Source organism: Lissotriton vulgaris, chromosome 10 (assembly GCF_964263255.1).
Source record: "Lissotriton vulgaris chromosome 10, aLisVul1.2, whole genome shotgun sequence".
In the NCBI taxonomy this organism is placed as follows: domain Eukaryota; kingdom Metazoa; phylum Chordata; class Amphibia; order Caudata; family Salamandridae; genus Lissotriton; species Lissotriton vulgaris.
In genome coordinates this window covers 1,051,858,870-1,051,882,886 of record NC_141698.1, presented here as the reverse complement: position 1 = coordinate 1,051,882,886, position 24,017 = coordinate 1,051,858,870, and positions in this window count along the sequence as shown.

Sequence of the window (24,017 nt, the reverse complement as noted above, 5' to 3'; positions counted from 1 at the left end):
GAGGAACCACCAACAATTCTGTGTCTTTTACGCTTCCTATCTGGTCTCAGTTGACCTGAAGAGGTGGGGGAATGGCAGATGAAGCAAGCATGATTCCCCAACTTCTGGTGCCTTCTAACCTCTGCTGACCCAAAGGAGGTGGGGGAATGGCAGATGAAGCAATGAGGATTATCCTCATTTCTTGGTGCCTTCTAATCCCCACCGACCCCAGAGAAGTGGTGGAATGGCAGATGAAGCAATGATGATTCTCCGTCTTCTTTTTGTGCCTTTTGGTCTGCACTGACGGGCGAGGGATGGGGGAATGGCGGGTGATGCTGTGCCGTTGCCACTCGTCATCTCTACTGCCTATGGTGGGTCAGTGCTTATCTGCATGGCACTGAGATCTATGCTGTGCTGGGCACCGGCTTTCAGGAAGCTGCTGTCAGCACAGCACCTTTTCTCCACTCTCTCTGTCTCTCAGGCAGAAACTAACAATCATGTGAAAAGGGGTGCAACAATAAATTCTCTCAGATCTGTTTAACACATGTACACATGTTGCTCGGAGAGAAGGGCACCATCACCAAGAAGAAAAGCAGAGGGAAACCCAGAAGGAGTTAGGAAGGGTGACCAGGCCCACAGTAGCCCACATGAGTGTGCTATTGAAAGAGACGGGTGAGGACAGAGGAGTCGGGCATACAGAATATATATGTGTGTATGTATATATATATATATATATATATATACAGTCTCATTATCAATTCCAAAATCGCAAAGAAATGAGCGTGGATCCAGCATATGTGCAAGATGTTTATTGCCACCAGTATATATATATATATCCAAAACACCAAAGTCTGCCCCTCCTTCGCCCCCTCCTCACTAGGGACGCAATTGAAGGGCACGAACTCCACTTCAGGTGTGCAATAGTCTTTATTACACGTTCAGGCAGTCATAACGCGTTTCGGTAACAGCTGTTACATTGATCACATGGTTACAATGCATTTCTGCCTTACATAAATACCACCTCCCTACTGTGACATCATATCATGAACATAGTAAATAACCTGTTCAACAAATGCTGTCTTCTAATTCTTTATGCGTGACCACAAATGCGGACCCCACTGCCTTAAAATCCAATTAAATAGATATGTTTATACATGAAAGTTTGTTTATACACGTTTGTAGTATATAAATATATAAAAAAAATATATATATTGAAATATAACCCAGCCACCCCTCCCCCCCCCTCCCAATTAGGGCAGAGTACCGTCATCCCCGCAGCAAAAGTAAAAAATGAAATGGTAATAAAATAAATTACCGTTTTATTTTTCGCTGCTCCCAGCCCAAGCAGTCTTTGGGGGCAGGGCTGCTGCTGACTAGCAGCAGGGGAGCGGTGCTCATGTCACCATTTTACACTGCGCATGACTCTTTGGCCGGCTGTGGAGTGACGGCCAGTCTGACGTGAGCAGTGTAAACCTCTCCACATAGCTGTTTTAGGCAGTTGGGTGGAGAGCAGGCAGAGGCCCCCTGTGCCTCCTGGACCATCGAGGCAGCCTGCTCCAGCCAATCCAGTCACTGCTCTCATGCTGCTCTACTGCAGCATTAAAGCAGCGTCAGGATTTGGAGATGGGAACAATCTGAGGCTCGAGGAGGATTCGCACTGACTGCAATCATGACTGCAATCCAGACGAAAAAAGTAAGTTTTTTTCATTTTATTTTACCTTTTTCACCCATTGACAGGCGCTGTGATAAACTTGCGTTGCCTTTAGCCTTAATTCCAGAGTTCAGGCAGTCATAACGCGTTTCGGTAACAGCCGTTAACTTGATCACATGGTTACAATGCATTTCTGCCTTACATAAATACCACCTCCCTACTGTGACATCACATCATGAACATAGTAAATAACCTGTTCAACAAATGCTGTCTTCTAAATCTTTATGCGTGACCACAAATGCGGACCCCACTGCCTTAAAATCCAATTAAATAAATATGTTTATACTTAAAGTTTGTTTATACACGTTTGTAGTATATAAATATATAAAAAAAATATATATATTGAAATATAACCCAGCCACCCCTCCCCCCCCTCCCAATTAGGGCAGAGTACCGTCATCCCCGCAGCAAAAGTATAAAATGAAATGGTAATAAAATAAATTACCGTTTTATTTTTCGCTGCTCCCAGCCCAAGCAGTCGTTGGGGGCAGGGCTGCTGCTGCTGAGGAGATGTCGCAGTTGCAGTTTTGCAGAAGATGGAGCCAATTTCGAACACCCCAAAGAATTCCCTTGAAGTATGGAAGGTTGGGTAGCCACCTCACCCGTGGATGCCCTGGGAACCAGATTACCTACACCAAGGAAGCCAGGTGCACGGGGTGAAGAGACGTCGGAAACCTCCGTAGATAACCATGGATGACTTGGAAGAAATTGCCTCTGGAAAAGAAGTTGAAGATGCCCAATGGAATCCAAGGGTGTATTCTGGAAGTGTAGAACCAGCAAGCAGAGTGGACAAAGTCTATGCCACTCAGGAGTGATCAGAAGGTATGAAAGAGCAATGCCCACCAATGTCGGAAGGTTCAGGAGAGTCAACAGTGACCTTGTTGCTGCAGCTGTGAGGACCAGGAGCTGTGCTCAAGTTTTCTCAAGCTTGTTGTTGGTGACTAGGTGGCCAGTGGCTGGCAGGAGTACCAACAAACCTTGGTAGCTGCAACTGGTGTGGAGAAAGGAAAGAAGCAACATTGGACCCAGCAAGGTCCAAGGGACTCACCAACAGCAGGAGAGTCAGAGCAGGCCCCAAGAAAGCAGGAGGCCCACTGAAGCAGCAGAAGACCCTCAGGATGAGCCACAGGCTGAAAGCACAGGAGTTGCAAGAAGAGATCAGGCAGCTCACCAAAAACGAAGGCCCACGGTGCAGAGGATGAGGTGAGGATGCTGATGCGGTGCACACTGGTGCGGTTCCAGCAGTTCCATATGGGATAGTGGCCTCAAAATTGCAGAGAGGACATGTCAGGCTTCAGGGAGTTGCAGAACCACCACCTGTGTTGCTGAGCTTCGGGAAGTCCATAGGACAACAGGAGCAGCAGACCGATCAGCTTCAATGCTGTGCCTGCAGATGCAAGGGAGATTACTTTGGGTGTCCGTGATACTCACAGGTCTGTCAAAGAACCTGGAAGAAGCACAGACACAAACAACGAAGACTTGCAGAACAGCAAGACCAGCAGCAGCAGGAGTATTCCTTGATACAGTGACTGCAGTCGCAGTTCCAGCCAAAGTCCAATGAAGTCCAACTGTCCAGACAGTCGTAGGGTGACATGGTTTCATTTTTTTTCTTTTTTTTAAAATCTTTTTATTGTCAAATTTTTTCCCCAAATTTTTTACAGCCATACAGGGCACAACCATAAATTTTACATTACATATATCAAGGCAGATTAACAAAAAAGAAAATAAAATAAGATACAATATTTTTTAGTTTCCATATACATCAAACAATATTAATAAATTCTATCCGAGTCACTCTAGGCCAGAAAAAATATTTACATTAAGCATTTAATTCCAATCTCTCCTCATTCCACTGAGTAATAGGTCCCCAGATCTGCCTACCAATTTTCCTACCCTTTTTCCCCTTTCTTTCGTAGATTCCTTTCTCCAAATTATATATTGAGAGTAATTTAGCCAGCCATTGGTGGTATGTCGGAATTTTAGGATCTAACCATGACGATGCAATGCAGAGTCTAAGTACTGCCATAGCCACAAATAAAACATACTCCCATCTCTCACCTACCCTGTTGTTACTCTGTTGCTGTCCATCCCCTTCTTCCCTTACCCCCAAAAGAATAACTGAAGAAGTGAGGCTCACATCTATTGCTAATCCTTGATTTATAAAACCCTCAATATCCTTTATCAATGGCTGCAGGTGAGGGCATGTTGCAAATATGCGTATTAAGTCTGCTTCTAACTCCCCACATCTGAAGCAGGTAGTTCCAGTTGTGCCGCCCCATTGTGCTATTTTAGCGGGCGTATAATATAAATGATATAATGTTTTGTAATGTTGCGCTTGTAGAGGTGCTGAGCATAACAATGTGTATCCCATTTCTAAGGATATATCAAAACTTTCCTCATCAATTCCCAAACCATCTTTCCACTTATTTGCCCATTTCTCCATATCATCCTCTTTTGAGGTCAGCAATTCTGCATAAAATCTCTTAATGGTACAATCCTCCCCTGCTTGTATCACGTCCATAATTGAATTTTTGTTGAAACCTAATAAACCACCTTTCTTATTAAATAAAAAACTCCTAATTTGTAGGTACTTAAAGAATTGTCTTCTATCTATTGCAAACTTAATTTGTAATTCAGAAAACTGGTAGACTCCCTGCTGACCTAAAATGTCTCCGACCTTTCTAAGCCCTTTTCTTTCCCACTCTGCCAATATAGTCCCCGATGTAATTTCCTCGGATAGATTCGGATTCCCTTTCAATCTTGTATACGCATTATACCGCCCCATCCCGAATTTTTTTGTGAAAGCTTTCCATACATTATATGCAGCAATGAGTGTCTTAAAGCGTGTTCTTTTATAATAGCTAGGTTCAGTATACTTCAAAAAAACATTTTCTGCTTCTGGCCCTAGTAGTAAACCATATATTGCCAATGAGCCTAACTCATTCCCTCCTTCGTATTCTCCCCCACCCACCAAACCCACCATATTTTGTAGAGCTTCTGCCCAGTAATTAAACCTTAGATCTGGCAGTGCCCACCCTCCCCTCTCCCTTGGTAACATCATGAACCTAAGTGCTCTCCTAGTTTTACCCTTTTCCCATATAAACCTATTAATTACATTTATGATCTTCTTAAATAAGTTGTTCTCAAATAATAAAGGAATTGCTCTAAAAAAATAAAGAAACTTCGGTAACACCAACATTTTAACCACATTAGTCCGCCCCAAGATTGTTAAGTGTAGATTATCTATTCTATCTAAATCCTTTCGTACTTTATTTATTAAGGGGGTTACATTTGTTTCCACTAATTTATCTAACTCAGACGATATACTCACCCCCAAATATGTTCCAGATTTAGTTACTCGATCGTCTGTACATATGGTGTACCGATTTTTAATGATCTGGGTCTTAGCAGTGTTGAGTTTATATCCTGAGATTGTTCCAAACTCCAAAGCTTCTGCCTCTATTTGAGGGATAGCCTCCGTTGGATCTGGTGTAATTATTGCAACATCATCGGCGTATGCCAATATTTAACAATACCCAAGTCGTGTAAATAATGGTTTTATTAAAGCACTCATTTCTATTTTTCGGATTAATGGGTCCAGATACATTGCGAATAGCAATGGGGAGCAAGGGCAACCCTGTCTTGTACCTCTCTTTATACCAAAATGGGTAGTGACCCCCGCATTCACCCTTACCGAGGCCACAGGATTTACATATAGCGCTTTAATTGCTTTAATAAATTCCTTTTTAACCCCTACTCTTTCCAGTGTATACCACAGATAGTCCCAGGAGACCCAATCAAATGCCTTTTCTGCATCTAATAACATAATTGCCATCGGATCCCCTGAGACTGCTGTGGCGTCAAACAATGTAATTACTTTGCGCGTATAGTGGATGGTGCCCCTCCCAGGTATAAAGCCATGTTGATTTTTGCTCACCACTCTGTCTATGATCTTAGCATATCTTGTCGCCAGTGCTTTAGAAAAGATTTTGGTATCGGTATTCATTAGCGTGATAGGCCTATATGAGCCAGGCTCTTCTGCTGGTTTCCCTTTTTTTAATATTATAACTATTTCGGCACCTCCCCATGTCATAGGTATTGAATTACCGTCTTGCGCCTTCTGCATTGTCCTAAGCATATCTATTTTAAGAACCTCCCAAAATATTTTATAAAACTCTACTGGGATTGTATCCGGGCCTGCTGCTTTACCAGATGGGAGATTTGATATGGCATTTTTTATTTCTTCCTCCATAAAAATTTCCTCTAAACTATCTACCTCCTCTTCCGTAAATTTAGTCACCGGAATATCCTGTAAATAGTCCCTGATTCTCCCGGGGTCACTCCTTATCGGCTCCTCATATAGGTCTTCATAAAAAGATCTGAAGACTTCCCTTATTTTCTCAGTCTCTGTGTGTATCCTGCCAAAGGAGTCCTTAATCTCCCTTACCGTGCCTAATGCGTCTTGTTGTCTCGTTCGGACTGCTAGAGTTCTTCCCACTGCTTCACTAAACTCATAACATTTTTCTCTTTTACTAGTATAGAGTTTTGCAGCCCTTCTAGCAATATCCCCTTCAGCTTCCCCCTTAGCTTTTAATAGTTTCACATACGCATTTTCTACCGGGGTTCCACTCTGAATGCACTCCTCTAAGTCCTCCTCAGCTTTAAGTACTGCCTCGGCTAGGTCCACATTTTTCTTTTGTTCCTGTTTTTTCTTATGTGAATCAAAACTCAGCGTCTCTCCCCGCACCCCTGACTTGAAAGCATCCCATACCACCCCCACAGAGGTGCTATCTCTATTAATCTCAAAAAATTCTTTTATCCATTGCTTCATATGCTCCATGTATTTTTCTTCCGATAAGAGTGCCCTTTCAAAGGTCCATTGCCTATGTTGTTTAGTATTTATTGATTTTCTCACTGTGAGTATTAGGGGGTTGTGATTGCTTAAGATTCGCGGAAATCTATCTATCCTGGATTCTATTAATACTTCATTTGAAACAAAGAAATAATCCAGTCTCACGCATATTTTGTGTGGGGCAGAATAATATGTGTAGCCCTTATTCCCTGGCATTCTTTTTCCCCACACATCATATACAGAATTATTAGTTGCTAATTCTTGTAGGGCATAACACACTTGTTTTTTCCTACCACAGTATTTGCCAAATGAGCCTACACCTAATCCATCAGCACCGTTAATATTCAAGTCTCCCGCCATTATAATTCTTGGAGCCCAAGTAGCTAATTCCACATCTAGGAACTGAAAAATCTCCGGGTCATCCTCTGTTGACCCATATACACTTATCATTGTTGTCCACTCCCCATCAATCATACATTCAACCATTGCCCATCTTCCCCATTGATCGTATGCTTTTTTTCTCAAACATATGTTTTTATCCCTAGATAATATAGCAACTCCTCTTTTTTTAACATTTTGCTGTGAAGCTACCAATAGTTGAAACCCCAATTGTTTCAAAAAAAAATCTTGTGAGCTCATGACATGCGTTTCCTGAATAAAAATAAAATCTGGATTCATTTGCCTTAACAACAGTGATACCTTAAGTCTTTTTTGAGCCTCGTTTAACCCACATACGTTCCATGTCACATACCTCGTCCCCATAAATGTTTCTTTGTATGTCTATTGTGTACCCAGCTATACTTGTACTCACACTCAAACTCATACTCATACTCATGCTTTATCACTCTATATCTTTTACTTTCCGCTTCCGTCAATAACTCTGTCTTTTTCTGCCTTTTCTGCATTGTCGTGCCCTGTCCCTCCCCCCCCTCCCCGTCCTCCCCCCACCCTAGACCCCATCCCTCCCACCACCCCTCCCTACTGGCAAAGAGGTCAATATTGACCTCTGTCTGACAGCCGATCCTCCCCCAGAGGCCCTCTCCGTTCCCACCCTCCCGAAGTGTCAAAATCATGTTGTACAATCTATATCATTAATACATTTTACCCATACTGCCTCACCCCTGATACTTCATTTTCTTCTTTTTACATTTCATTTTTTCTTTTTTTGTGTCACATACTCAGTTTGTCTTATGGCTAATGCTCTCTCATTTTGTGTCCTCCCATCTCTTTGTGCTTTCACTTCTTTTAAATAATTCAAATACTCCTGTGCGACTACTTCTGAAAAGAAGACCCTGGATTGGCCATTAAGGCCAACTCTGAGACGGCAAGGGAACATTAGATATACTTCACATCCCAGGTTCTGAAAAGGCGTTATTAGTTGCCTCATGCGCCACCTTCTCTCCACCGTCGTGTGGCAGAAATCTGGGCGAGTAAAAAATTTTATATCCTTAAATGAGCGCTTAGTCATGGGTTTTGCCTTTTTGATTATTTCCTCTCTAAACAAGAAATTCCCAATGTATACTAATATAGCCCTTGCTTTCGGACTTGTGGTTTTCTTTTGTACTAAGGGAAACCTATGTGCGCGCTGCACCTCTTTGTCCCAGTCCCATTTATCAAGCTCTGGAAAAGCCCCTTCAACAATTCTACAACAAAAGCACGTATGTCCGACCCTTCCTTTTCTTCATCAACGCCCAGTATTCTTATATTATTGCGTCTCTGCCTGTTTTCAAAGTCTTCAAGTTTCCACAAGACATCAGATGATGTTTTTTCCTGTTCGTCTCTGTACTCCTGCAATTTTACCATTTCATCTTCGACTTTGCCTGTCCTCTCCTCAACTTCCGCCAATCGATCAGCCATTTCAGTATACATTTTATCAACCTTGCGGAGAGAACTTTGTATTTTTTTGTTAGCCTGCTTAGCTCTTTGGCTCTCCTGGCGGGCCTCTCCCTGGATTTGTTTTAAAGTTGAAAACAGGAGCCCAAAATTTGCTGCGTTGCTATTTTCCTGAATCTGCGGGGTTACTCGCGCCTGATTTTGCGATTTATTCGGCTGCTCAGAGCCTCCAACTGCGCCCTCTTGATACATCTGTAAAGTGGCTGCATTATCCCAGTCCAGTTTTTTCGCAACCCCAGCTTGTACTACATTCCCTCTTTTCTTTGTTCTTCTACAAGTCCTTCCCTTGGCTCCCTTTTTTCTGCTTAACTTAGACACCAGGTTTCGTTTTAGTATAGTATTGTGCTCAGGGTTAGACTTAGTTTCTAGTTCTGATATGTCTGTCTGCGAGGACTCTGACTCGCTTTCCGTGGTAGTTGTTATTGGTGTATCCTCCTTGTCAGAGGATAAATTGGAGGCCGTCTCTTCCAGCTCCTCAGACTCGATTTCTTCCTTATCCTCATTGTTACCAGTAAAGAAACAATCATCACTAGGAGAGCCAGTGATTGCTGGGAAGGGATCGCCATTTCTGTCACCCTGTTCCTTATCTACCCCCCTGCTAACACCTTGGTAGCCATCCAACATGTCCTCTGTAAGTTTACTAGTAACTTTATTAATTGCATCCTTTTTATGCACTAGAGCAACTGAAGGGGTTTCTTTTGATGAAACGGGGTCAATCATAGTTGCAGTTCCCTTATTGCTATCATATTGTATAGAGATTTCAGGAAGTTCAGGAGTGCTCTCATTTAAATAGGATCCCCCCTCCTGCTCCTTACCTAATTCTTCTACCGGAAGAGATACAGATTCTGATACCTCTCCCGCACCCGTTTCACCATAAGCATCTGTTCTGCCTGCTCCCCCGCTAACACGGGTCTGATGCACTTTCATCGCGCTCGACTGTGCAGTCTCAATTCCTGAACGTGAGCAGCTTCCCATATGCCCTTCCTCTGTTATTGCTGCCAACCCGCTATGCTCGGTCTGGTCGGGCTGCTCGGGGTGTTCATTATGTACAACATTTTCATTCAAGCCGGTTTCACTTGCCCCTCGCTGTGTACTTTGAATATTCTCCGGAGCGTCTTCCCGTTCTTCCGCCTTACTCCTGGCGGCCGCCCCTTCAGAGAGCTCCGTGCTCTTTCCTTGAATGTCGTCTCCTGTTGACTTCATCCCGGCCTCTGAGTGGTCAGCCGCTTCTACAAACCTCGCTCCCGGGAACTGCTCTGTAATCCCGTCCAGACCGTCACAGCCACTCATGCCGCTGACTTCCAGTATGTCGGGGGCGCCCTCGGCTCTCAGCCCCGGAAAAGCTTGGAACAGCGTCTGCTGTCGGAGGGAGGATTCCTTTGCTGATTCGGATCCTGCTTCTGTATTCCTGGTAGAGCCTTTTTTAGCTGTTTCTTTCTTTTTCTTCTTTTCTTTTCTGTGTCTTTGTCTTGTTTTCTCCTCTCTGCTACTGATATCCTCAAATCCTCGCGCACCTTGGCAGACTCCCTTCTCAGCTGAGCTCTGTGTCTTGTCTTCGCCCTCAGCTTCTCCGATGGATTCTCGGTCTCGCTAGTCAATGGATCCTCTTCCTCTGACCTAACCATGTCCTTAGCTGCTCTTGCTGTTTTTGAGGCCATGTACTGCCTTCTTGCTTGCCACGTACCTTGGGCTCGCTGCAGTGCCTCTTCTATCGATGCTCCTAGCAACTGCCAAATAATCTGTGGTTCTTTATCCAATTCAGCAAACACTTGTAGAACCGACCACTTCACAGAATTAGCCCAGCTCGTTAGAGTCTTAATCATGCTCCCTTCATATATTAATTTCCGCTATCTTTCTTTACACAACCAGTCGCTCTCCTTCTTCCTCTGCTCTCCACACTACTGGTTTGTTGCAGTATATTCCAGAAATTCACTCCATTCTCCGTGATTTCACCATTCACCTCGGGAGAGTGTACAGGAGCTGCTGCCTCCTACGGTCCGTCGGCGGCCATCTTGCCTATGGGTGACATGGTTTCAGTCTTGAGTCTTGTCCCATGAGGAATCTAAGGAACCACCCACAGGAGGTAAGCCCTTAAGTACCCTAGGGAAAGGACTGGAACGACTTAGGGGTCCCACCCAGAGTAGGGGCTGGCTGAGGGGAGGATACTCCCATGTCCTTTGTCCAGTTTCTCACCAGAGTGGGAGCCAAGGAATCCCTGAACTAGCTCAAACTAGAGTACGCAAGGAGGGCACCAAATGTGGCCTTCAAAGCAGTCTGGTGGCGCTGGCAATAGCCCCCACTAATACACTAAGTCCAGCCTGAGAGGTGGTCACACCTCTCTGTGGTAGCATATATATTGCTCTATTGTTCTACCTTCCTCTGCTTGAGCTTGGCTCAGCAGCAGGAGGATAGGACTGTGTCTGTAGTCGGCAGCAGCACTGGCTTGGTATCAGACCCTGAAAGGCTGTTACCGGGCATACAGGTGGGTACCCCAAGGGCGCCCCCAGTACATGGGTTCATACTTCCAACCCTGGGCGTCCACTATATGTATTAAAATGGCTGACCACATTTACAAAGCCTGGAGAATCGGCTCCAGGGTTTGTAGTGGTGTCCTGCTCGTGCAGGGCTACCCTCACACTTATAACCAAGTACCCTGCTCTCGAGCCTTATAGGTTGTAAGTGCAGTGACCTCAGATATAAGGAAACATATCTGTTGTGAGAGGTGCAAGCACCAACTCACACAGCCTACAATGGCAGGCCTGTAGTCATAGTTTAAGTGGACCCCCATTGGTGGCACAATACATTCTGCAACCTATGAAATACCCTTGGTTTGCTTATGCCCTGGGTACCTTCTTACCATATAGTAGTGACTTACAGGCAGGGGAGGAGTGGCCATAGCGGGCATCGGGCAATCACCCGGTGCGCCGCACGGTTAGGGGCGGTTTTGGGCCCCTAGGGGCTGTTTTTTGATACAGGGCCGTTTTTGCAGCATAGCTGCAAAATCAGCCCTGTACCAAAATCGGCCGAAAACCGGCCCCCTCAAAGAGCTCGGTGGCACCTCCAACCCCCCGAGTGGGGAGGGGGGGGGGGGGGGGCGAGCACTTTGCCAGGGCCAGTTGTGGTTCCCAGTCCGGCCCTGCTTACAAGGGCACACCAGTAGCCAATTGTGGTTGTACAAAAGTAATTATCATGGTCAAGTTACAGGGAAAAAGCTCAGTCACTGGGGTCTTGATTAGCAGGATCCTAGTCAGACAAGGTCAAAAACACACTGACACCAGGCAAAAAGTAGGGGTAACCATGCTAGCAGGATCCTACCTTCCTACATGCCCCCACATCCTTACGATGACTCTGGGTAAAAATATAAAGTCTGACCTAGCGGTAGGCTGAGAGAGGAAAACAGGTTGAGCTAGACTGAAATGGAGGAGACAGAGAAAGACAAGCATTGGCATAGCTAATAGGTCTCGCTTTTGGGACCTTATAAGTGTTTAGCCATGCAACAGTTGTTGTTGCACCAAGAATATTGTGCTGCATAACTAAATACTTATAAGGTCCCAAAAGCGAGACCTATTGGCTATGGCAATGTGTGTTCTTTATGCTCCTGAGTGTAAGCATAACACCCTCTTAAACAGAATAAACAACAACAAAAAATTGCACATCCTGGCAACTAAAAGCATGTCTTCAAGTTGCTTCTCCAGCTGTTAAAACTGAGCTCTGCACTTCAGTGCAACATGCATCATGCATGTGAAATGCCCCATCCCGGCACATATACACACAGCCGCCACTTCCCTTCCTGAAACACTGAGCCAAGTGATGCATATTCTGACCAACGACTGAAGGGTTTATGTGAGGGAAACAATAATTGGATAGAGCTTACGATCAAGAGTAAGAACGTTGCCATAAAGGTAACATTAACCCTAGCCCTCACCTTGTTTGAATTAGTGTGTAGATTCCATGGAAAATGAAAATGAGAAAGAAAGATAGCCCTGGGCAGCCAAGATGTATCTTGCATCACAGCATCGAGTGTGTATTTAGTGCTGGCAGAAAGCTTGTGTGTACAGTCCGTGCAGGTGCTGTTATGTGCCTCTGACAGGTAAAGACCTGGTTTTGACTTGGAAGTGGAGGAACAGAGTGGTGAGATTGATGGGTATGAAAGATGAGACATCCTGTGATTCTAGGCAAATCACTTAATCTCTCGGCCTTAAAAATGTGAAATTATGTTTGGTGCTTGGGTAAGGTGCTACATAAATCTGCAAAAAAAATGATAAATACGGATTCGCAGTACACAGAGAGATGGTGAATGAGAATTATGGGTCTGTGATTCCCGTCAATGAGGGGACATACACCACTTCTCAATATAGTGCTGCTGCCTCAGCTTCTGTGTATGTTTATTAACATTCCAATACTGCAGACACACATATGCTATGGGCAGCCCATACAGGTAATGTAAACAACAAAGAGTAAACTGGGGACGCACACTCACGGTATCTTAGCACAGGGTTTGGGCGGGGAAAGTGGCACTGGTACTGTCAGCAGTGTGTGCTCATTTTTGGTGTCTTTCTGCTGTCCCGCTGCCGCTTGTGGAGGTGGACAGACAGAAATGCTAGTGAGGGAGGCGGCAGAAGGGCGCCATAATTATAAAACAAAAGGCGAATGGCTACCACGCTGGAACAATAAGTGTGGTGGCCATGCCCCTTTCTTTTGGCAACAGGGCGCCCGCTTCACGGATGCAGAGCAATGGAGAATAAGCGGAACAGAGGCCTGGGGAAACAAACAGGCATGCAGGGGCAGGTTGGGGGATGAGAGGGGGGGCCATGAAGCGACATGGGAGGAGGTGGCAGCTACGGGTGCCGAAGGGCAAACAGTATCACACGCTGAGCCAGGGAAACAATGTTCATCATTTTTTTTTTTAAGTTCCTGAACAGAAAGTAATATAGACAAGCATTGGCCAAACTGCCATGAAAGCAACGTGGTGGCCCCCGTGAAAGTGAAAGCGATATGCGAGTATTGCGCGCTCACGAGCGATGCTCTTGGGAGAGCGATGTGAGGCTTTAAACAAGCATTGGTCGGGTTGCCGCTGCATTAGCAGGCCTTTCCCCAGCAGCAGGGAAAGAAGATCAAATTAACATATGCATAGCCAGTGCCAAGCACCTTCTCCCCCAACACTCCAGGCATTTTGCTTTAGGTATTCCAGAAAGAGGACTTTAGGAAGCAGTCCCCGCGTCTTGAGCCGGCAACATGATTGTAGTGTCCTGCTGGACACGTTCTAGTTGTTTTACTTTTTAACCCTAAACGGTACACCCACCCACCACTGGTGTCACGAGTCAGGTGACCAAGTCAATAAAGGGGGCGGAGAGCAGATGCTCTTGGCCATTAACTAGCCAACTATCCCTGTGTCTGTGTCTCCATTCATCACCATAATGCGGGCCTAGGGCCCGACATTACATTGGCGACGAGGTGGCTGTACCCTGGCGTGCTACAGCCCAAGAAGAAGGGGGAGAGAATAATGCCCGCCTAAGGGCACCCCCTACAACAATTGGCGCCAGCCACCGAGAGGCCCGAGGGGCATGTGCTGAGCCCCGGGCCGAGATGTTCATGAGGAGGTGACCGGGAGCCAGCCCCGTACCTCTCAAGCCTGCCGTGAACCGCCCGCCGTGGGAGTACCACGAGAGAGTTCAGCGGACTGACCGGAGCCCACCCGTGTCGGCCGCGACAGCCTGGCCCCCACCGACGAGGAGGCCGAACAGAGCCCACCCGCATCGGCCGCAACCAGGCGGCGACTAAATGCCCCACGAACATGAAATGTAAATGTAAATGTAAAATGTAAATGTGGTATACTTGTAAAGCGCACAGCTGCCCGCACCACGGGCGTCCCGGCGCTGTATACCGCTGGGGAACCCGTCCTGGCTTTCCCTGTGAGATGGTCCCTTCTGGGCACCCCCAAGGTGAGACCAGGCATCCCAGGCGTTGAAGGGGCCGTTGTGAAGATTAAGCAAGCTATTGCCCAGAGTTGCAGAGTGGAACCCAAGGTTAGAGTAGGCGCCGAGGCGAGAATTATCAGGCCCGCGGACATTTTGACCCAAGACCCTGCCGCATTGGGAATCGAACACTGGTCCCGGGCCGATCTTAGCTTCCGGGCCTGCCACCTCTAACCATTGAGCCACACTTCTACACGAAGTGACCAACGCGGAGCCCACCCGCGTGGTTGAACAGGCCCGTAGGCCTGAGGTGAGCCCAGGTGCAGGGAAGTGCCTGGGGGGCCGCGCAAGCCAGAAGCGACCCCCCCCTTATGACTGTATACCAGCGGAGCCCACCCGCATAGTCATGACACTTTGCTGGGCGCGATGGGCACAAAATAAACATATAGCTTAGCAAGACCAGCAGAGCCCACCCACGGCCTGCCTGCAGCGACCCCTGCCCCGCAACACCTACAAGAACCAGAGGTAAAAGGAAGCAAGAAAGATCACAACGACCGGTCCAGTCACAGAAAAGAAAAAGACAATGTCCGAAAGCCAGGACAAGACCAGAAGGAAGCAGGCAGAGTGAACGCTGCCTGGAGAAGCCTGGTCAGGAAGACAAGGACAGCGAGATGACCAGACCACTTCGCGAAAAGGAAAACAGAGAAGAAGGGCACGACACCATGAAGGAAGGAGGCGTGGCCGTGGAGCAGAATCTTGAAGGCTTCCCAAATGACACGTTATTTATTACGCTAAATAGTGAATAATATTATATCATTAAAATTATACTATATTATTCACTATTATTGGAATAAAAAATGAGTTCTTGTTAGGATATAGTGCAGTGTACCAGGGTGGTGTCCACAGGAAGCAATGCAGAGAGTTGGGCTACTCTCACTAGGACATGCTTCAATTTGTCACTGTGTCATGTGACCCTAGGAGCCAATGCAGTGTGCTGGGTTACTCTAATTGGATGGTGTACAATGTGCCAGGTTAGTGACCCTTTAATGCAGTGCAATCTGCTACATTACTTTCACTAGAATGTAGTACAGTGTGCAAGGTTAATGTCCCTAGAATACAGTATTGTATTCTGGGTTACTTTAAATAGGATGTAGTCAGGGCTTAATTTGTGGAAAATTAGTGTCTTGGCCCTTGTCAAGAGGCCACTGCAGCTAGCACAACCCACTGCCCCTTGTCGTGCTTCAAATGTCAGTACCAAAACAACTACTAACTCTCACACTCTTACAAGTGTGACAAATTAGACAATTCCACACCCTCACACCTTTAAGAATAGCTTGGGTGGCAGGTATTGGTCACTTTTGATGTATATTGAATCAATAAACAACGATGGTGCTGATCTGGAAAGTAGATAAACAGTACCACCATGTGGCAGACTGTTATAAGTATTGGTGTTGACAATTACTTTCCGGTGCGGAGCACTGGAAACCACCGGCTCAAATCAAGCACTGGATGTAGTACAGTGTACCAAGTTAGCATCCATAGGATGCAGTGCAGCGCTTTGCTATGGGTTACACTGACTAGGATGTAGTACAGTGTGCCAAGTTAGCATCCATAGGATGCAGTGCAGCGCTGTGCTAATGGTTACTCTGACTAGGATGTAGTGCAGTGTGCCAAGATAGCATCCATAGGATGCAGTGCAGCGCTGTGCTATGGGTTACTCTGAGTAGGGTGTAGTGCAGTGTGCCAAGTTAGCATCCATAGGATGCAGTGCAGCGCTGTACTAATGGTTACTCTGACTAGGATGTAGTGCAGTGTGCCAAGTTAGCATCCATAGGATGCAGTGCAGCGCTGTACTAATGGTTACTCTGACTAGGATGTAGTGCAGTGTGCCAAGTTAGCATCCATAGGATGCAGTGCAGCGCTGTGCTATGGGTTACTCTGACTAGGATGTAGTGCAGTGTGCCAAGTTAGCATCCATAGGATGCAGTGCAGCGCTGTGCTATGGGTTACTCTGACTAGGATGTAGTGCAGTGTGCCAAGTTAGCATCCATAGGATGCAGTGCAGCGCTGTGCTATGGGTTACTCTGACTAGGATGTAGTGCAGTGTGCCAAGTTAGCATCCATAGGATGCAGTGCAGCGCTGTGCTATGGGTTACTCTGACTAGGATGTAGTGCAGTGTGCCAAGTTAGCATCCATAGGATGCAGTGCAGCGCTGTGCTATGGGTTACTCTGAGTAGGATGTAGTGCAGTGTGCCAAGTTAGCATCTATAGGATGCAGTGCAGCGCTGTGCTATGGGTTACTCTGAGTAGGATGTAGTGCAGTGTGCCAAGTTAGAGTCGCAGTTGCAGTGCAGGGTGCTATTTTACTGTTACTCTTTAATCTCAGTTAGCTGCAATGTGACCTTCCATGGCAGCTGAGGAAAGTAAAACTGTATGTTGTGTGTGCGTGCTTGCAAGTGAGAGTGTGTTTATGGGAGGGAGTGTGTGTAAATGTGAATGTGTGTGTATGTGTAAGCATGTATGTGTGAGTGAAAGTGAAGGCTTCCCCTGGCATTTTGGTGAATTGACGTCCATGCTTAAAGTCGTAAAAACTCATTGCCTCGGATGAGACTGACGTGACGATAAAGTTACCGGCTCACTACTTATCTTCTCTGCCTCTCGACTGACTGTTAAGAAGTGTCATCTTGCCAACATTTTTTTTTAAATTGCAAAAGCCTCAGAGCAGCGTCTAAAAAGTGAATATTAATCAGCCGGGACCCGAAGTAGAATTCCTCAACCTAAACTGTTGCTGACTTGCTACTGGCTTGAAAGCAAGCACTGAGCACAATCGGACAATCCCTCCAGAAAGGCAGCACCTTCCAAAAGGAACACGGAAAGGCAAGAAAAAGCTAAACAAAAAAAATCACATCAATGGGCTGCAGGGATCCCTCCTAAACTGAAATTTATCCCGGGTTCTGGCAGTGCTTAATTTGTAAAAGTTAGAGAGCCGGTGCCCGCAGCAGGTGAATTTAAATGTAAGCGCACCTAATATCAAGGCTCGTAGTCTTAAATCCAACTCAAACCTCTTTAATATGCCACCAGACACTCCCTAACCCTGCATCTCTTTATCTCACTCCTATTGTTTTCCACGTTCTCCATTTGTGACGATTTTGCTGTTTCTTTCTCTTCCTTCGTCTTTCTGATTTGTGTTCTTCTTTTCTTGCACTTGGTAAAAATCTGAAGAGGGAAAATAAGTCCTGCCAACCCCCTCCCACCCCCTCCCAAAAAAGTGCAGCTGACACCCACAAGCAACCACCGGCTCAAATTAGGCACTGGGATTAAGTAAAATAGTATAAAGATGGCGATACTAGTCTGGGGCAGACACAGAAGTGGGAAACCAGTGGCTGTCAATAAATCAGTGCTTGAAGTGCGCTACCTCCTAATGCGGTTGAGGACTGAGGGGGCGGGGCATATTCCGGACTCCAGCTACAGCTGATATAACTGAAATTGAAATTCACAACAGAGGTGAGGGTGTAGTGCACTACTTGGCAGGCGGAAATCCACATGTACACATGCAAAATGCCATTACCTCTACGTCCCTCATCTTCTACCTAGCTTTACCTATAAGGTTTTGTTGTCCAATCCCAGCACAGGAAATGCTATCTTACCCCACCCACCTGCCCTGGGATTGGGCAACTAAACCTCAAAGGTAAAAACTGGGCTGAGGATGAATAGGACTAAGAGTAATGAAGATTACCGGTATGTAATCATCGGGGCATCACTCGCTGTGAAGAAAGCTAGTGGCAGAAGTGGACTGCTCCATTGCCCTAGTCTATAGGCTGTGGTGGGAGGAACTAAATCGTGAATGACACAACAACAGACCAATGGATGAAGTGGACTGACCAGAATCCCATATATATCTATATGTATGTATTTTTAAAATATTTATTTGGGAAAAACAAAAGGTCTTGGCTAATGCATCACTTAAAAACTACAGTTTCCTCTAGTGCCTCTGAAGTAACGTGATGAGCATAGCCTCCCACCAATAGTATGCATGGTAATATTTTCTGAAATTGCGTTAACCATCCAGGAGCCAATATCTGGTGTAACAGGCAGAAATAGTCCTCATAAGTTATATAGATTCCTTTTAGCAAACTCTTCGTCCTCCATATCAAGTCTATTCTCATTGTCTTTTAAACTAGCATTAGTGTCTATGTTGAATTCAATATTACAGAGCCTATAATTCATTGACAAGTGTGGCACTATATCAATTTTTTTTTTTAAAAAAGGGAAAGTTTAGAGACGGGGCCAGAGAAACAAAAGATCAGTTTCAATGATCACAATGTCCCAATCACACTTGGCCTACAATCACAGTATATCCTGTCTCCCACACCAATGCACAACAAACAACAGAAAACAAAAGGAATCAATGGAGCAAAACTTTCTGGAGCCTAGCTGAAGGGAAGCACCGAATCACAAATGATTAATGGAGCACAAAGCCCTGTAAAAAATAATAAAAGCAAACGAGCCACAGGAACAGAACAAAAGTAGCACAATGCACTTGTAGGTAGCAACATGCCCCACCCCACCCAACCTCCACACAAACCAGCACATCTTGCAGGACCCCCCTCCCCCCCCTAAAATGCATCTTAGCAGGCACCTAGAAGCAATCACTAAATAAGTAATTAACACTTTCCCCCGTCATTAACTTTATTGTGGGCCAGTAAGAAGCAACAAAAGAGGTTGTCAATTGGATTTTAGAAACAGCCTTTTAAGGACTAGTGCTCATGCTGATAGGTTACTGTTAGTACTGGCATTTCTGGTTGTGAGAGTAGGCACCCTGTACAAGCAAGAGCTACCACTCTAGTCAGCGTAAACTAGATACACAATAAAAGATAACCTATGCTCACCCTCTGGTAGCTTGGCACAGAGCAGTTAGGTTTATCTAAAGAGGGAATTTGTGAAGTATTTGTGCAATAAACACACACAGTAGTACAATGGAAACACCACAGAAATACTCCACACAGGGTTAGAAAAACTAGATTTTATTTTTATGAGTAAAACAAGACCAAGCGACAAAAATCCAATCAGTTGAGCTTAAGATATGGATTTTTAAACAATAAACTTCAATATAGTGCTTAGAACTCAATAGCGCTTAGAGGTTATTTGTGGTCACGCTGGTCTGGGGTAAATCAAAAGTTTAGGCCGACCACTATGGAGGGCAGGAACACTACAAGATCCACTCAGGGCCTGCTAAAAAGTACCTTGGATGGGGCAAGCGTTGACATTGAAGACTCGATGTGTGATTCTGATTCACGCAGTTGGGCCGAGGCGTCATCATCTAACCTCGCAGTCGGGTCCCGCATTGTTATTGAACCTTTATGATGCAGGCACTGTGTCATTGTCAAGCCTCACAGTCTAGTTCCGTGTCATCATCGAACCCCTCATGATGCGCACGCTGTGTCAGTGTCGATCCTCGCAGTAGGGTCCTGAGTCATTGTCGAGCCACTCAGGGATGTCCTCGAAGCAGCTCTGCGTCGCATCAAAGGGCACTGTGTCGGTTCCGATCAGCACAAAGTCATCACTGCATCGTAGGAAAACAGCTGCCTGACCCACATTCAAGGCCCAGGACTGGATTGGCACCTCTTGGCAAGGCAGGAATTACATCATCGGAAAACAACTGCTGAATCACATTCAAGGCCCAAGACTGGATTGGTCCAAAATGGAGGATCCTATTTGGCTAACCTGTATTAAGGAATATGATATTATAGCACTTCCGGAGACATGGGATAGAGAGTCTAATTTTTGGTTGGATGGATACAAATCGTTTTTCCAACCAGCCCGAACGTCCGCGTCAGGGAGAGCCAAGGGGGGTTTAATGTTACTTATTTCTATAAAATTGAGGTGTTTAATCAATAGGCTGGAGGGAACCTCACATGACTGCTTGATACTGCTTGATAGTGGAACTGTCCCCTCCTAATCAACCAAAGATGCTGATCCTTAATTTCAATAATTCAGCGGAGTGGAATTTTTAAAATGAACATTTGTTCTTTTTGAAAGATTTTTTGGATGAATATAGGTCAAAGCAAACCAATTCTTTCTTTTATACTGCATTAATGGGTGATTTTAATATTCATTTATGTGGGGCAAACTGTATTACTAATGACCCATTGTGCCCTGAGCATGTGGTGCCCCCCCATTTTGAACATACTTTCAAGGGTGAGGCCCTGGTGGATCTTTTGGCTGACCTAGATCTTTTTGAACCTGCATTTATTGAGACATCTGATCGTGTTCAAACTTTTGAGGCTAAGGATAGAGACACCATTATTGATTTTATATTTTTACCCCCATTTATCCCCTGCGTTGTTCGATAAGGTTGAGTTTTATAATGCCAAGGCTTCACCTTTTAGTGACCATAACCCGGTCATCATTGAGCTAAAAATTGATATGGGTCCCTCTCCCCCAACGACAAGGAAGACTGATCTTACAGGGCTGGTGGCAACGCAACAGGGTAGAAAGATTAAATGGGCCAAGATAGTTCCGGATTCCTTTTTTCTAACCTATGCAAGAGGGCCGAAGATGACATGGCAATATGCCTCGACCCCCTGGCTTCACAACAGGTGGTTATTAAAGCCTTTGAAGCCATTTGTGCTCTGGTAGCAGCAGACCTGACAGTTACCTCTAAACCTGGAGTAAACATAGGAGAAAAGTGGTTTGATACAAAATGCTCAAGCGCCCGTCGTAATTTAATTAGAGCATTAAAAACTAACCCAAGAGATAGGGCCCAAATCACAAGTCTTAGGAAAGTATACAAATTAGCAGTAAACACACGAAAGGCGGAAATCAAAAATTAAGCCTGGGATGCCCTTTTATCTGTAGAAATACTCAGGGATAGTTCTAAATTTTGGGCAATTGTTAATACCCCCCTTTTTCAGGGTCTCGAAAATGTTTGTATGGAATCCAATATCACAGAGGATCAGTGGCTAACACATTTTCAGAACATCTATGGTATGAGCGAGGAGCAAGATCTTCCTGACGATGTTGATTTATCTGGTGATCAGCGTTTGCTGGTCTTTAATGAGGAAGAGATAGAAAAAGCCATAGTAGGGACTTCGAGTAATAAAGCCCCAGGGCCAGATTGTGTCCCTGCAGATTTATATAAAGGTGAACCCAAATTGGGCCAAGGTACTGGCTAGTGTATTTAATGCCTCTGTACATCAGGGGTTTCCGGTATCATGGTCCAGGTCGATTATTATCCCAATATTTAAAAAAGGCCAGAGAGGGGACCCATGGTACTATAGGCCTATATCGTTAATTGACTCAGCGGTTAAAATTTTATTGAAAGTGATTTTAGAGAACCTTTCTAGCTGAGTCAAGGAGAAGGGGATTTTGTTGAATCTCCAATATGGATTTAGGCAGGGTCGTAGTACCATGGACCAGTGTCTCAACCTATATTTATTGATTAATAAATATACGGTAGCTAAGAAAGGCTCATTATATATGGCCTTTATGGATCTCACTTTAGCATTCGACCTGGTCAAAAGACGTAAATTGTGGTCAATCCTATTAGAATTAGGAATGGACCCTTGTCTGGTTCATTTGCTGGCTGAATTATATAGGGAGCTTTTCGCAGCTGTCAGAATTACCCAGGACAGTCAGGGAGAGGTGTCAGACAGGTGTATATTGGCACCCCTGCTCTTTACACTCTACATAAATGGCATGGAAAAAGATCAGCTTAAGGCAGCCCAGATACGCCGTGTGTAGGGGACTGGATTATTCCTGTCCTATACGCGGACAATGCAGTGCTTCTTTCCCGTACACACATAGGCCTACAGAGACTGTTAGATGCTTTTAGAGCATATATATAATCCCTGGATCTGGTGGTGAATATGTCTAAATCTCATGTAATGACAGCTGGTTGCCACAACAGAAAATGTAAGACCTTTTTTTGCAATGGGGTTTCGGTATCTAAAGTGCCTTCTTTTACTTACCTGGGGGTGTTATTTGATGATAAAGGGTCCTGGGCTCCTCAATATAGAGCAAAGAAAAATGCGGGGATTAGATCAACATCAGCCTTAATGGGGTTCTCACACTGGCTGGGAGCACGGCCTTTTGACGCAATTCTCGCTATCTATAGATCTAAGTGTCTGGCTATCGCCGCATATGGTGCTGCCATTTGGGGCTATAGACAGCCCCGAGAAATTCAACTGGCTGAAAACAAGTTTCTATGCACCATTTTGTCGGTACCTCAATTCACGCCGACTTTCTCAATTCATCAGGAATTAGGTCAAGGGTACCTGACTGACCAGGTGAGATTGGCCCCTCTAATATGTTGGATTAAAACCTGGATTAATCCTGAGTTAACATTGAATCATCTCATTCTAAGGGACTGTATCGCTCTAGATGAGGCCATATGAATTCCCTGGTTGTCATACATCAAATCTATGTTTAACAATCTGGTGCGGGCTGACATCTATAACAACCCTGCTGGGATCATAAAGGAAGATGTAAAATGGGTAAGAACACAGTTCCTGAATCTACAAATGGCAGAGAGGGAGAAGTTAGAGCTACAAAAACCCTTGGTAAGGGCTCACTTTTTATTAAATACCTCTCCTCTGATTGAACCATATTTAAGAATTTTGACGAAACCTTATCATCGATGGCTGTTGACGAGGTTTCGTTTTAACTTAATTCACTTTTCATTGGGGAACCTGGTTGGATGGTGTAAACCAGAAGACCTAGCTGTGTGTCAATGCGATGATTGTTCTATTCAAGACACACTGCATGTCATCATGTTTTGTGGCTTTTATGATTCCATCCGACGGCGGTTTCTAGTTCCTCTTTTGAGAGGAAAGGGATTTCAACACGTAAAACCAGCTTTATTATATCTCCAATTGCTTGATGATGTATGGTCCATTTTTAATATTGCCAGTTTTTTGGTTGCTGCTGTGAGGTTAAGGAAAAAAAAATTCCTTAGTATTATGACAATATGAATTACGTTAGAAATGTAGCTCCAAGCGATCCATGAACTAGGTTTATCTTATCTGTGATTGGTTTTTTTAATAATAGAGGATGATCAGCTTGGATTTTTTTAAATATGGTCTGATGGAGCAAGATGAAGAACACAATTTTGTTCTGACTTGCAAAGGTAACCTCTCTTAATAAATGTAATATTATCAATAAAGTTTGTGGTGTGATTATTAACCAACAACTTAGTTTAAGATGTATTCATCATGGGTTTACACGTGGGACTAACATGCTTTGTGTTGCAATTGCAAAATGAAAAATAATAAAACTAATTTTGTCCATTGTCTTTGTCAGTATTAAATGCGGCCTTTTTATGATAATGGCATGTGCTTATTTTCATGTTGCTTATGTTTTGTCTTTTGTGATAAAATGCTCAAAGAGTTCCAGAATCGTTATGGATATGTAAATATGATGCTGCTTTTTGTGCTAAGCTAGGTAACATAATTAATCATGTTAAATTAGCAAAGGGGGAGGGTAACAGAATGGGTTTCAATTCTTTAATTAATTGATGTCTTGTGTTTGTTTAATAAACAGTTTTCGAAGCAAGGCCTAAGTTGAAATATGGTTGACAGAAATGCAGACGTGAACGAAACCATTTCCGGAGATGAGCCTTGCGTTGTGTAATGGAAATATTTGCTGAATAAAAAAGACTTTTGCCAG